This window comes from Muntiacus reevesi, chromosome 16 (assembly GCF_963930625.1).
Source record: "Muntiacus reevesi chromosome 16, mMunRee1.1, whole genome shotgun sequence".
Classification (NCBI taxonomy): Eukaryota; Metazoa; Chordata; class Mammalia; order Artiodactyla; family Cervidae; genus Muntiacus; species Muntiacus reevesi.
The window spans coordinates 32505751-32520925 of NC_089264.1; the positions used below are offsets into that span (position 1 = coordinate 32505751).

The following is a 15175-nucleotide window of genomic DNA, read 5'->3' on the forward strand; positions in this document are numbered from 1 at the left end:
TCAAAAAAAATGAACTTTGAGTAATTAAATATCTGTACAGCTTGTCATCATTGGATACTCAGTGAATGAGAAGAACATGCCAGGGCTTTGTATGATGGACTCATGAAATAGCAACATTTTAATTAATGTAAGAATTTGCTGTTCAGTTGCTAAGTCCTACCTGACTCTTTGCAACCCCAGGAAGTACAGCATGCCAGGTTTATCTGTCCTTCACTATCTCCCAGAATGTGCTCAAATCATGTCCATAGAGTCCTTGGTGCCATCCAACCATCTCATCCTCTGTCGTCCCCTTTTCCTCCTGCCCTCAGTCTTTCCCAGCATCAGGGTCTTTTCAAATGAATTGGCTCTTTGCATCAGGTGGTCAAAGTACTGGAGCTTCAGCATCAGTCCTTCAGCATCTTCAAGACTGACGTCCTTTAGGATGGACTAGTTGGATCTCCTCGCAGTCCAAGGGACTCTCAAGAGTCATCTCCAACACCACAGTTCAAAAACACCAATTCTACGATGCTCAGCTTTCTTTATAGTCCAATTCTCACATCCATACATGACCACAGGAAAAACCAGAGCCTTGACTAGACGGACTTTTGTTAACAAAGCAATGTCTCTGCATTTTAATATGCTATCTAGATTGGTCATAACTTTCCTTCCAAGGAGCAAGCGTCTTTTAATTTCATGGCTGAAATCACCATCTGCAGTGTTTTTGGAGCCCAGAAAAATAGTCAGTCACTGTTCCCACTGTTTCCCCATCTATTTGCCATGAACTGATGGGACCAGATGCCATGATCTTAGTTTTCTGTTACTGAGTTTTAAGCAAACTGTTTCACTCTCCTCTTTCTCTTTCATCAAGAGGCCCCTTAGTTCTTCGCTTTCTGCCATAAGGGTGGTGTCAATGCATATCTGAGGTTATTGATATTCTCCCAGCAGTCTTAATTCCAGCTTGTGCTTCATCCAGCCCAGCATTTCTCATGATGTATTCTGCATATATGTTAAATAAGCAGGGTGACAATATAAGCCTTGATGTACTCCTTTCCAGATCTGGAACCATTCTGTTGTTCCATGTCCAGTTCTAACTGTTGCTTCCTAATCTGCATACAGATTTCTCAGGAGGCAGGTCAGGTGGTCTGGTACTCCCATCTCTTTAAGAATTTTCCACAGTTTGTTGTGATCCACACAAAGTCACTTTTAGAGTTAGAAGTGAAGAAAATGTGAAAAAGAAGCATGTAAAATACAGAGAAGTATTAATATATTTTAAGTGGTGAGGAGGAAAATGTGAGCTAATCTCTGGCCTTGAAACTCACATCAAAACAGAAAACTAAATCATTTTCTGGAGGTGTACTATTATACTAGGATTATTCTCCCTAACTCCATCTTTAACTCATCCTTACTCAACAAATCCTTCAGACTTAACTCCCTCTCTCCCATTCTAATTTTAATAAATGTTTCTCTATTCTACCCAACCTAATAATTTCTCCCTTTTACTCTCACATATCTATATGTACATTATTCTTTAGCACACTTTCCTTGTATTTCAGTTACTGGTATATTTGCCTTGTCACACCAATCCTTATTGATTATAATCTACTTCATCAGTATAGACCATGTTCATTTCCACAGTATTAGAAAACCATGACATAAATTATGCTTATGTGCAGACCATTCATTTCTTATTTGGGGCTTCCTAATGACTCAGTGGTAAAAAATCTGCCTCCCAATGCAGGAGATTCGAGTTCAATCTCTGGATCAGGAAGGTCCCCTGGAGAAGGAAATTGCAATCCACTGCCATTTTCTTGCCTGGGAAATCCAATGGACAGAGGACCTGGTGGGCTCCAGTCCATGGGGTTGCAGAAGAGTCGTATACAAGTTGGCAACTAAACAACAACCACAGCAATACTTATTTATTTAGAGTCACACAGTGTGTTAATTCTGAGTTTGACTACCAGTATTAGTCAGAACAACATTGTCTTATTTCTTTATATCTACATATATCTATGGTCCTGTGGTTTGTTGTTTAGTCACTGGGGCCTGTCTGATTCTTTAAAATTAGATGGGATAATTAAGAATAAATTATGGGAGTCTTATCACATATGCTTCTTCTTTCTTGATCTTTATCTTTTATGAGACAGACTAAATGAAAAAGTGAGGGTCTAAATATCCAGTTATTGAGAATGATGACTTAAAAACATTACTACAAACAACAGAATTAGAGTCCCCCATTCATAAATAAATCTAACCATTTCACAAGTATTTATTTAACATTTGACTATGTATCAGCCAGAGAACTAGAAGTGAACTCTATGTCTCTCTTTTAAAGAACTTAGACCTCAGGGTAACAGAAAGAAAAGAAAACAATGTATTTCAGTGGTATAAATAAGCTTTTAACAATCCAGTTCAGTCTGGCAAAGTTATGACCTTCAGTAAGTTTTTTGATTTCTCGCCTTGAGATTTCTAGAATTGGTGTTCACAGATATTAAGCAGTAGTAAAATTAAAAATCCAAATATTTATAATTTTTCTTTTTGTAAAAATTTCTAATTATATTTTGTCAATGATTCTATGTTGCTGCTGTTTGCTTTTTGGTTAATTAGTATTAACAAATAATCTCCAAAACAATTTAAATCTTAAAAGTATTATGTGGTGAAAAGAGACAGTATTTTTTTTTTAACTACTTATTAGTAATAATTGAAAGTTTATGGTGTTCCACTAGATTTGTGGTCTCTGAAGAAGATTTAACTCCAGGAAAAAAGAGTCTCAGTCACTCAGAACTTCTGTAGTAGAAATTTTATTAAAGTGATAGTAATAGAAAAAGCTTCTGATATAGACATCAGAAGGCAAATAAAAGATTACCCACCTTGCTAGTTTTAAGCAGGGCATTATATACTTTTCTGCTAGCTGTTGAAAATAGAAAAAAACCTCAAGGCTACAAAAATTTTGCCCTGACCCTTTCCCATAACATATATTCTGAGATGACATCAGCATGAGAGATTAGCCAGAAGGAGAGGGTTAACCAAGAGCTCAAGGCAGTGGACCCAGACCTTCTTCCATATCATATATTCTGAGCTCCAAAAATGCATGTCCTTGAACAAGAAATACTGCTACCTACAAGGCCTATGTATCTAAGGCAAAAGAATGTGAAAAGAATGTTCACATACTACTTAATGGGGCCTTAAGCTTGGACTCCTTATCAACCTCCCTAAGTCAACTCTCTCATTAGTTTAAAAATATATTTTAAAATCTCTACTAGGTTTGGGTATAAAATTCTAGAGCATGGTTTTATTGTAAGGCAACAATGAAAAAAAGGCATCTCTTTCTGTTTAGTCACTAAGTTGTGTCCGACTCTTGAGACCCCATGGACTGTAGCCTGCCAGGATCCTCTGTCCATGGGATTCTCCAGGCAAGACTGGAGTGGGTTGCCATTTCCTTCTCCAGGGGATCTTTCTGACCCAGGAATTAAACCCAGGTTTCCCTACTATAAGCATATTCTGTACTGACTGAGCTATGAGGGAAGCCCCCAAAATGTATAAGTTTTACATTTTTCTTTAAAATCTTTGCTATGTTGTCCCACATTGAAGGCTGTCAATTTTAAAAATATATACATTTTTTTAAATAGAAAATTATTGGGAGAATAGGTCTTCAACAACTAAGTCACTCAAGTTCTCTGTTTTGGAATCTTCCGAGAGTCAAAAAGTTGGCTCCAAGCCCAACATTCCGAAAACTAAGATCATGGCATCCAGTTCCATCACTTCATGGCAGATAGATGGGGAAACAGTGGAAACAGTGGCTGACTTTATTTTTTTGACTCCAAAATCACTGCAGATGGTGGCTGCAGCCAGGAAATTAAAAAAGCTTACTCCTTGGAAGGGAAGTTTTGACCAACCTAGACAGCATATTAAAAAGCAAAGACATTACTTTGCCAACAAAGGTCCGTCTAGTCAAAGCTATGGTTTTTCCAGTGGTCATGTATGGATGTGAGAGTTGGACTATAAAGACAGCTGAGTGCTGAAGAATTGATGCTTTTGAACTGTGGTGTTGGAAAAGAGTCTTGAGAATCCCTGGACTGCAAGGAGATCCAACCAGTCCATTCTAAAGGAGATCAGTCCAGGGTGTTCATTGGAAGGACTGATGTTGAAGCTGAAACTCCAATACTTTGGCCACCTGATACAAAGAGCTGACTCATTTGAAAAGACCCTGATGCTGGGAAAGACTGAGGGCAAGAGGATAAAGGGATGACAGGCGATGAGATGGCTGGATGACATCACCGACTCAATGGATATGAGCTTGAGTAAACTCCAGGAGTTGGTGACGGACAGGGAAGCCTGGCGTGCTGCGGTCCATGGGGTTGCAAAGAGTTGGACATGAATGAGCAACTGAACTGAACTGAACTGATGAAATAATTTAAATATATTTATGGAAAGACAGGAAATAGATGCAATGCCATAAATCAATGAGATAAATCTCAGCATCATCAGAATTTTTTCACTTCACAGTGCTAAAGAGAAAACCTATAAATACAAAAGATTCCTAATATTAATCATTTTTGAAAATGTATAAAAAAATAAACCTCAGTGAATTGACTATAAGCCATTGGCTTATTAAAATGAGTGCTTGAGTATCTATGGTTTTCTACAAATTTTTCTTGGTTATTCTCAAGGAGAAAAAAGTTTGAGGAAACAATTTGAAGGATACCATGATTACATAAGAAAAGAGGAACTTAGTGAGAAAACCAAGGGTTGTAGGGACAGATACGAAAGGCTTGAACCCGGATCCATCACATATTAACTACACATCATGAACTACTTACATTTATTCAAATATTAAATAATTTATTCATTTAATAGATATTAGTTGTGTATACACTCTATGTTAGGTATTTACATTAGATTTCCATGTTAACTGTAAACAAATTACCACAAACTTAATGGCTTAAAATGATACAACTATCATTTTATAGTAGATCAGAAATGACATGGGTCTCACTGGGCTAAAATGAAAATGTTGGCATGGCTGATGTTTCTATTTCATGGCTAAAAGAGAGAATTCCCTCCTTGCCTTTTCCAGTTTCTGGAAGCTGCCTGCATTCCTTGGAACATGACTTTTTTCCCCTTTTTTTCAAAGCCAGAAATGAAAAGTTGAGTTCTCCTTATATTACTACATTGGGAGATAGCCAACATACTCAAAATATCCAAATCAAGCACTGAAAATCATTTGCACAAGCTTGGTTATGTTAATTGCTTTGATATTTCAGTTCTACATAAGTTAAGGGAAAAAAGCCTTCTTGACCATATTTCCATATGCAATTCTCTACTTCAATGTATCAAAAACATTCTTTTTTTAAAACAAGTTTTGACAGGTGATGAAAACTGGACACTGTACAATGCTGTGGAATGGGGCAAGAAAAACGAGCCACCAACAACCACACTGAAGTCCAGTCTCCATTGAAGAAGGTGATGTTGTATGTATTGTAGGATTTGAAGGGAGTCCTCTATTATGACCACTTTCTGGAAAACCAACCAATTCCAACAAGTATTGCTCCCTATTACATCAAAAGAAAGGAGCACTCAGTGAAAAGCATCCAGAATTAGTCTACAGAAAACATACTCTTCCATCAAGACAAGGCAAAAACACATGCTTCTTTGATGAATAGGCAAAAACTGTTAAAGCTTGACTGGAAGTTCTGATTCATCTACATAGTCACCAAACATTGCACCTTCAGATTTCCATTTATTTTCATCCTTTTTTTTTTTAATGCCATAAGTTTATTTACAAATATATTTAGGATGCTGAGTTCAAGGATTTGATCCTTTTAAGAGACTGCACCTCTTAATATGTTGCTGTTCCTATCTGTCTCATGGATTACTTTTTAAGCAGTTGGTATTTTACTATAAAGAAAGGTGCACCAAATCCAGACCCAAAGAACAAAGTCATCATAGCTAGTAACCTCAACCTGTTTTCCACTGAAAATGGTATATTCTTCCCTGGACCCTCCTCGTAGTGGCTCCGACAAACCACAGAGGTTGTGAACCTCCGGATGCTCTGTCCCAACATAGCACTGTTGGAAGCTCTACAAAAGTTCTAGAGACTGAAGGCGGAAGAAACCGCATGCTGCTTCCTCACAACCTTGTTTCTTTTCATCCTTAAAAAATTCTCCTAATGGAAAAAATTTCACTTCCCAGGAAGACTGTGAAAGGTATCTGGAACAGCTCTTTGCTCAAAATGATTTATATGTGTTCAACACATTTCTTGATGAAAATGAAAAATGTATTTTTCATGTTTACTTAAAAACCAAGGGAACTTTTTGGCCAACTCAATATCAACTTTTTGGGCTCTCCTCTTGAGTTTCTGGGGGCAGGGGGTTGGAAATTCACTCTCTATCACTGACAAGCTCATACTGTTAGAAGAATTATGTTTCTTGAGGTTGAAATAACTGGAGTCCTCGTTACCTTTGCTGGCTCTCACTGGAAACTGGCAATTAAAAGTTACCCACATTCTCTGCCATGAGGCACCTTTACTTCAATCAACCAAAGGCAGGTCAAATTTTTCTTATTCTTGGAATTTTAATTCATCTTTCAATGACCTCTAGACCCAGACTTAAAAATCTCTAAAAATTAGGTCAAGCAAACCTGGATAATTGCTCTATTTTACGGTCAATGATTTGGGATGCTAATTACATATGCAGAAGTCTTTTGCCTAGGTACTTAAGCTAATCATGGGAGTGAAAGTCATCATACTCACTGTTTTAGAGGATTATACAGGATATATACCTCAGTAGGTGGGAAACTTGTAGACCATCTTAGAATTCTGCATACCACATGACATTTGCCTTAACTGGCATAAATTTTGTAATCTTTTTCTCTTAAGTTATATATTTTATATTACTCAGCACTAATGATGAAAAACTTCTTCCCTGGTAGCTCAGCTGGTAAAGAATCTGCCTGTAATGCAGGAGACCCTGGGTTGACTCCTGGATCAGGAAGATCCGCTGGAGAAGGGATAGTCTACCCACTCTAAAATTCTTGGGCTTCCTGGTGGCTCAGCTGGTAAAGAGTCCGCCTGCATTGTGGGAGACTTGGGTTCAACCCTTGGGTTGGGAAGATCCCCTGGAGAAGGGAATGGCTACCCACTCCAATATTCTGGCCTCACCTGCCAGTGTACCAAGATGACAGAGTAGTAGGACATGTGCTCATCTTTTGAAAGAACTTCAAAACTGCATTTCACTGCTGAACAACCATCAACAGGAGAATGTTGGATCCCACTAAAAAAAAATATAACCTATATTCAAGGGCAAAGGAGAAGCCCAAACAAGGTGGTGGGAGGGGAGAAATCATGTTGAGTCAAACCCCGTATCTGCCAGAGACACTCAGAGGGCTCAAACAAAACCTTGTGTGCACCAGGACCCAGACTCTACAGAGACCGAGTCAGACCTGCCTTTTAGTGTCCTGCGGAGGCATGGGTCAGCAGAGGCCTACCACAGAGACAGGGGCTCTGGCCGCAACAGACCTGGGAGGCGCAGTGTGTGGGGTAGGTCTTCTTGGAGGAGGTTGCCATTAGCCCACCACAGAGCCACTGAGCAGATGACCCACAAAATGGAGACCAATTATACCAAAGAAATTCTCCCACTGTTATAAAAGTTCTAGGATGCACAATAGATTTCCCAACCTAGGGATCTATCTAATGGACTGAGAAACCCCCAGGGAATTTGACTTTGGAGGCCAGTGGGATTTAATTACAGAACTTCTACACTACTGGGGAAACAGATTCTTGGAGGGCACAAACAAAACCTTGTGTGCACCAGGACCCAGGAGAAAGGAGCAGTGACCCCACAAGAGATTGAGTCAGGCTTCCCTGTGAGTGTCCAGGAGTCATCAGCAGAAACATGGGTCAAAAGTGGCCTGCAGAAGTCCTTTTGAAGGTAATTACTACCATCACCCCTACCATAGTTTGTCCTCAGACCAAACAACAGGAAGGGAACATAGCCATAATCCAACAGAAACTGGATTAGAACTTTACTGAGCATGGCCCTGCCCAACAGAACAAGACCCAGATTTCACTACAGCCAGTCCCTCCCATCAGGGAGTTTCCACAAGCCTCTTATTCTTATCCATCAGAGGAAAGACAGAATGAAAACCACAACCACAGAAAACTAACTAAACTGATCAAAGGTCCCACAGCCTTGTCTGACTCAATGAAACTATGACTGATGTCATGCAGGGCCAGCCAAGACCAACAGGTCATAGCGAAATGTTCTAACAAAATGTCCACTGGATAAGGGAATGGCAAACCACTTCAGTATTCTTGCCTTGAGACCCTAAAAACAGTATGAAAAGGCAAAAAGAAATGACAATGAAAGATGAAATATCAAGGTTGGTAGACACTCAATACGCTTCTGGGGAAGAGTGGAAAAATAGATCCAGAAAGAATGAAGAGATGGAGCCAAAGTGAAAACAATGCCCAGTTGTGGATGTGTCTGGTGATGGAAGTAATGTCCAATGCTGTAAAGAGCAATACTGTTTAGGAACCTGGAATGTTACGTCCATGAATCAAGGCAAACAGGAAATGGCAAGAGTAAACATAAAAATTTCAGGAATCAGTGAACTGAAACAGATGGGAATGGGCAAATTTAATTCTGATGATCATTACATATACTACTATGGGTAAGAATCCCGTAGAAAATGCAGTAGCCATCATCATCAACAAAATAGTCTGAAATGCAGTACTTGGGTGCAATCTCAAAATGACAGAATGATTGCTATTCCTTCCCAAGGCAAACCATTCAGTATCACAGTAATCCAAGTTGATGCCCCAACCACTAATGCTGAAGAAGTTGAAATTGAACAGTTCTATGATGACCTACAAGACCTTTTAGAACTAACACCAAAAAAAGATGTCCTTTTCACCATAGGGGACTGGAACGCAAAAGTAGGAAGTCAAGAGCTACCTGGAGTAAACAGCAAGCTTGGCCTTGAAGTACAAAATGAAGCAGACCAGAGGCTAACAGAGCTTTTCCAAGAGAACACACTGGTCATAGCAAACACCCACTTCCAACAATACAAGAGATGACTCTACACTTGGACATCATCAAATGGTCAATACCGAAATCAGATTGATTATATTCTTTTCAGTTGAAGATGGGGAAACTCTATATAGTCAGTAAAACAAGACCAGGAGCTGACTACGGCTCTCATATCATGAAGTCCTTATTTTGAAATTCAAACTTAAATTGAAGAAAGTACAGAAAACCACTAGACCATTCAGGCATGACCTAAATCATATCCCTTAACAATTATACAGTGGAAGTGATTCAAGGGACCAAATCTGATAGAGTGCCTGAAGAATTATGGATGAAAGTTTGTGACATTGTACAGGAGGTGGATATCAAAACCATCCCCAAGAAAAAGAAATGCAAAAAGGCAAAATGGTTGCCTGATGAGGCCTTATCAATAGGTAAGGAAAGAAGAGAAGTGAAAGCAAAGAAGAAAAGGAAAGATATATTCATCCGAGTAGACTTTGGAAGTAGACTTTCAAAGAGGAGCAAGGAGAGATAAGAAAGCCTTTCTAAGTGATCAGTGCAAACAAATAGAGGAAAACAATAAATGGGAAAGACTAGAGATATCTTCAAGAAAATTAGAGATACCAAGGGAACATTTCATGCAAAGCTGGGTACAATGAAGGACAGAAACACTATGGATGTATCAGAAGCAGAAGATAAAAGAGGTGGCAAGAAAACACAGAAGAACTATACAAAAAAGATCTTATTGACCCAGATAACCAAGATGGTGTGATCACTCACCTAGAGCCAAACATCCTGGAATGTGAAGTCAACTGGCCCTTAGGAAGCATTCCTACATACAAAGCTAATGGAGGTGATGGAATTCCAGTTGAGCTATTTCAAGTACTAAAAGATGATGCTCTGAAAGTGCTACACTCAATATGCCAACAAATTTGGAAAACTCAGCAATGGCCACAGGAATAGAAAATACCAGTTTTCATTCCAATCACAAAGAAAGGCAATGCAAGAGTATGTTCAAACAACCACACAATTGCACGCATCTCACATGGCAGCAAAGTAATGCTCAAAATTCGCCAAGCTAGGCTTCAACAGTTCATGAACTGAGAACTTCCAAATGTTCAAGATGGATTTAGAAAAAGCAGAGAAACCAGAGATCAAATGCCAAGTTCTGCTGGATCACAGAAAAAGCAAAAGAATTCCAGAAAAACATCTACTTCTACTTTATTGACTATGCCAAAGCCTTTGACTGTGTGGATCATAACAAACTGTGGGAAATTCTTAAAGAGATGGGAATATCTGACTACCTTGCCTGCTCCTGAGAAATCTGTATGCAGGTCAAGAAGCAACAGTTAGAAATGAACATGGAACAAAGGACTGGTTCCAAATTGGGAAAAGAGTATGACAAGGCTATATATTGTCACCCTATTTATTTAACTTATATGAAGAGTACATGATGCAAACTGTTGGACTGGATGAAGCACAAACTGGAATGAAGAATGCCAGGAGAAATATCAATAACTCCAGATATGCAGATGATACTACCCTTATGATAGAAAGCAGAGAGGAAATAAAGAGCCTCTCGATGAAATTCAAAGAGGAGAGTAAAAAAGCTGGATTCAAACTCAACATTTAAAAAACTAAGATCATGGCATCCAGTCCTATCACTTCATGGCAAATAGATGGGGAAACAATGGAAACAGTGACAAACTTTATTTTCTTGGGCTCCAAAATCACTGCAGATGGTGACTGCAGCCATGAAATTAAAAGACACTTGGTCCTGGAAGAAAAGCTCTGACAAACCTATACAGCATATTAAAAAGCAGAGACATCACTTTGCTGACAAAGATCTGTATAGTCAAAGCTATGGTTTTTCCAGTAGTCATTATGGATGTGAGGGTTGTATCATAAAGAGGGCTGAGCACCAAAGAACAGATGCTTTTGAACTATGGTGTTGCAGAAGACTCTTGAGAGTCCCTTGGACTGCAAGGAGATCAAACCAGTCAATCCTAAAGGAAATCGGTCCTGACTATTCATTGAAAGGACTGATACTGAAGCTATATCTCTGATACTCTGGCCACTTGATGCAAAGAAATGACTCTTCAGAACAGACCGTGATGCTGGGAAAGTTTGAAGGTGGGAGAAGAAGAGGACAACTGAGGATGAGATGGTTGGATGGCATATCCAATTTGATGGACATGTGTTTGAGCAAGCTCGGAGAACTAGTGATGGACAGGGAAGCCTATCGTGCTGCATTCAATAGGGTCACAAATAGTCACGACTGTATGACTGAACTGCACTGAATGATGAAAAAATATGTTCCAATCAAAAGTAAGTTGCTGTATATTCTTAAGAGGACATGAATTACATTTGATTCCTGAAACACTTTTTTTTTTTTTTTAAATATTATTTTATTAGTTGGAGGCCAATCACTTCACAACATTTCAGTGGGTTTTGTCATACATTGACATGAATCAGCCATATAGTTACACGTATTCCCCATCCCGATCCCCCCTCCCACCTCCCTCTCCACCCGACTCCTCAGGGTCCTCCCAGTGCACCAGGCCCGAGCACTTGACTCATGCATCCCACCTGGGCTGGTGGTCTGTTTCACCATAGATAATATACATGCTGTTCTTTCAAAACATCCCACCCTCACGTTCTCCCCCAGAGTTCAAAAGTCTGTTTGTACTTCTATGTCTCTTTTTCTGTTTTGCATATAGGGTTATCGCTACCATCTATCTAAATTCCGTATATATGTGTTAGTATACTGTAATGTTCTTTATCTTTCTGGCTTAGTTCACTCTGTATAATGGGCTCCAGTTTCATCCATCTCATTAGAACTGATTCAAATGAATTCTTTTTAACAGCTGAGTAATATTCCATGGTGTATATGTACCACAGCTTCCTTATCCATTCATCTGCGGATGGGCATCTAGGTTGATTCCATGTCCTGGCTATTATAAACAGTGCTGCAATGAACATTGGGGTGCACGTGTCTCTTTCAGATCTGGATTCCTCAGTGTGTATGTTATTTAACATTTATGACTCTTTTGACAATAAAAAAAGTAATGTGATTTTTTTCTCTGAATAGTTTCATCCATGGTTGATTTTTTTAACCTCTTGTATTTTGCTGAAATTAAAGAAGATGTGCTACAATATCACAATTTTTAAAAAGGTATTCTCATTTGAGAATTGTGATCTTTGAGATAGAGACAAGTTTGACTGGAAATCAATGCTCAGGATATTTCTCTGTAAAAAGCTATTTAAAAATAAGAGTCATCAGTAAGTTAAGAGTTAACATTTTCCACACACTTGACAGAAATTTTATTTGCCTTTTTTAATATCTATAAAAATAATTTTTAAATATATCAGAATTCATCAGTCCAAAGAGCATATTTGTAAATCTAATAAATTTGGAAGAATACAATAAAATGAACTGGATAAATAACACTGAGTGGAAGGATGTACATTAGGTAGGATTATTCTGAGATTTAATAAAGGGCAATAAAATCTACTAACTAAAATGAAAAATAAATTTAGCTCACAGAAAACAAACAATGTACTTGAAAACTACCAACATTGATTCTTGAGAAGATTACTGATTAGCATATCAAGCTAAGTAATTTCGCAATAGTTAAAAGCAGTGAGTTTGTAATAGTCAAAATAGTCAATTTTTCATAGAATATGCAAACAATTTATAATTTTTATCAAGTCTGAATTAACCAGATAATTGAACCAATTTACCACTTCACTTTTGATGTCTGAACATTATCATCAACATAATAATACCTCAAAGAGTTTCTTTAAATATGTATATCTCCCACAGACTATTGCCAAGCTTGAATTATAGTTTGGATCAGGTGGTCCACAGCTAAGAGAACAGAAAGAAAGAAATTCCTGTCAGTGAACAAGTTCATCAGACTTAGTTGACAAAAGTTCTTTAGAACCTGGGTTTGATTATACACTGGTATTAGCCACCTGATAAATAATTTCAACATTACTTAGCATTTGATGTTTCATAAAGTGTTTTTATAGTGACTTCTAATTTGATTTTTATACTAACCACATAAAGTAGTAGTTTTATTCCCGTGAAATACATATTTTACCAACTATTGTGTAATCAACTAACAAAGAATTCCAGATTCAGCGAATTCTTCTTCTTCAATCTTTTAACGGAATCTCTGGGATTGCCATATATAAAGAAAAAAAGAAAAGGAAATCTACTCTACTCATCTTATGAAATTGATCAACCATTCCCCTTTGGGTAATACCCACCCCAAAGTACCACAATATACATCAATCCCTGCCACTTCTACCAAAACTTCACAAAGTAGCATTAATTTCCACCCAAAAACCCAGGTTTCGCAGGGTTTTTTTTTTGCTTTTTTGCTTAACTTTGTCTAGACATACAAGCAGATCTCTTGCAGAGGGTCAACCAGTTCCCATGCTAAGGTACTGTCGGCAGGCCTGTGCTGCCCATTTGACAGGCAAGGCAAACATGAGAAGGCATTTCTAAAATCTGGTACTGAATAAAAAATAAATAAAATCTGGTACAAAACACAATTTAGATCGAAGCCAGGGTAGGCCTTCCTCTACCTAAGCTGAACTTCCTTACCTAAACTCAACTCAAATTACAGATGAGGAAAATGAGACATAAAATACTTTGATGAAAACAGAGGTAGATATTTTGATCAAGGTCAAGCAGAGAGCAGGGGGCTGAATTAAGAACCATATTTTCTGTTATCAAAGTCCAAATTATTTCCACTAAAGGAATTTCAACCAAACTAATTCTTGACAAAATATTAGACACTATTTATAGCCACACAATATATGTATTTTTTTCTCTCTCTCACACACACATACACACAGAATACATTTTTCCTTAACAAGATATGAAACTTGAATCAAGTAGAACCGAACCAAGCAGATCTGGACCAGGTCTTCTTTCCTTACTGCCTCATAGTGATTATCTCACCATTCCATTTCCATATTTTCACTCTTAACAAAAATGAAGAACTGAATTGGCCTTTTAAAAGTTTTTTTTCCTTGAAAAAAATTTGTAATTTATTTTTTACTTGTGCTAATGACTAAAGTGTTTAAAGTGTTTTATTAACCACCTTCTTTGTGGATTAGTGCTGACTGATCCATATATTCTAATGACAGTTGACAGGAGTAATTCTGAGGTACTATAAACATGAAATACAGCATTACAGATTAAATTTTTCATGCTACTATGTATTTATTAACCCAGTTCTGTTTCATATTTTATAGCTGTTTGAATTAACATTTTTGGATGAAAATATTATGCAATTTATTTTATAAGATATTAAGAGTTCTGTGGGTTATAAAATAATTCTAAAATATTTTATAATTTTTTCCAGTGAAGAAGTATACATAAAAAGGTCTTTCTAGTAAATTCTTTGTAAATAAAGGACATAATTAAACAGAACTCATTCTCCCCCAAGGATTTTGTTCAAGATATTTTTGCTTTAAATCTTAAGTTTCTTTTTAAAAATCAAGTGCATACTGAAGTGAAAAAAATACACTTGGACAGTTTTGACTAATAGGGATTAAAATGTGCTATATGTAGTAACAAAAACATGAATAGTTTGTACCAATTATCTGTGTTTTGCTGTTAACTATTTTTTATGTAATTTGCAATATAAAGAGTCCAGAATGTTTATTCAAAGACCTTGTAAAATAAAGTGTTAACTCAGCAAGTTTTCACTGTTCACACTTGTACATTCCCAAAAAAGGCATATCTTCAGGACTGGTCCTTGGCTAGCTCCTGGGAGATGAGTTCTGAGTCCTTAGAATATCTGTCAGATAAGACTGTTTTGTATGCCTGAGGCCTTGGGCTACAGAATCAGTCTGATCAGATATTTAAACTAAGGATATAATTTACAGTGAATGCTTTTTTTTTGCTCAGAGGAGCTAGAATCTGAGTAGCTGAGGTCAGGCATACAGCTGCTGAATACTTAAGTATTTGTTTTATCTGCAATTAAAACTGCAAACCAAGGCTTAGGTGTGTTCCCCTGGTTGACTACACTTCACATTTTACACGTAAGGAAACCAAGGTACAGAAAGATTAAATACTTTCCTGAGGTTACACAGAAAGCAGGAGAACCTGGAATTGACTTGAGGCAGCTCAGCTTCAGAAATAATCCATTATT

General features: G+C 37.6%; 1 protein-coding gene and 1 pseudogene across 2 annotated transcripts in view; both read right to left on the reverse strand.

The window, feature by feature from the left end:
• CCSER1 (coiled-coil serine rich protein 1) overlaps positions 1-15175 on the reverse strand; it is a 1376611-nt gene that overhangs the window by 913118 nt on the left and 448318 nt on the right. The gene's annotated exons all lie outside the window — the stretch shown is intronic.
• LOC136148133 (cytochrome c oxidase subunit 7C, mitochondrial pseudogene) lies at positions 5849-6040 on the reverse strand (annotated as a pseudogene).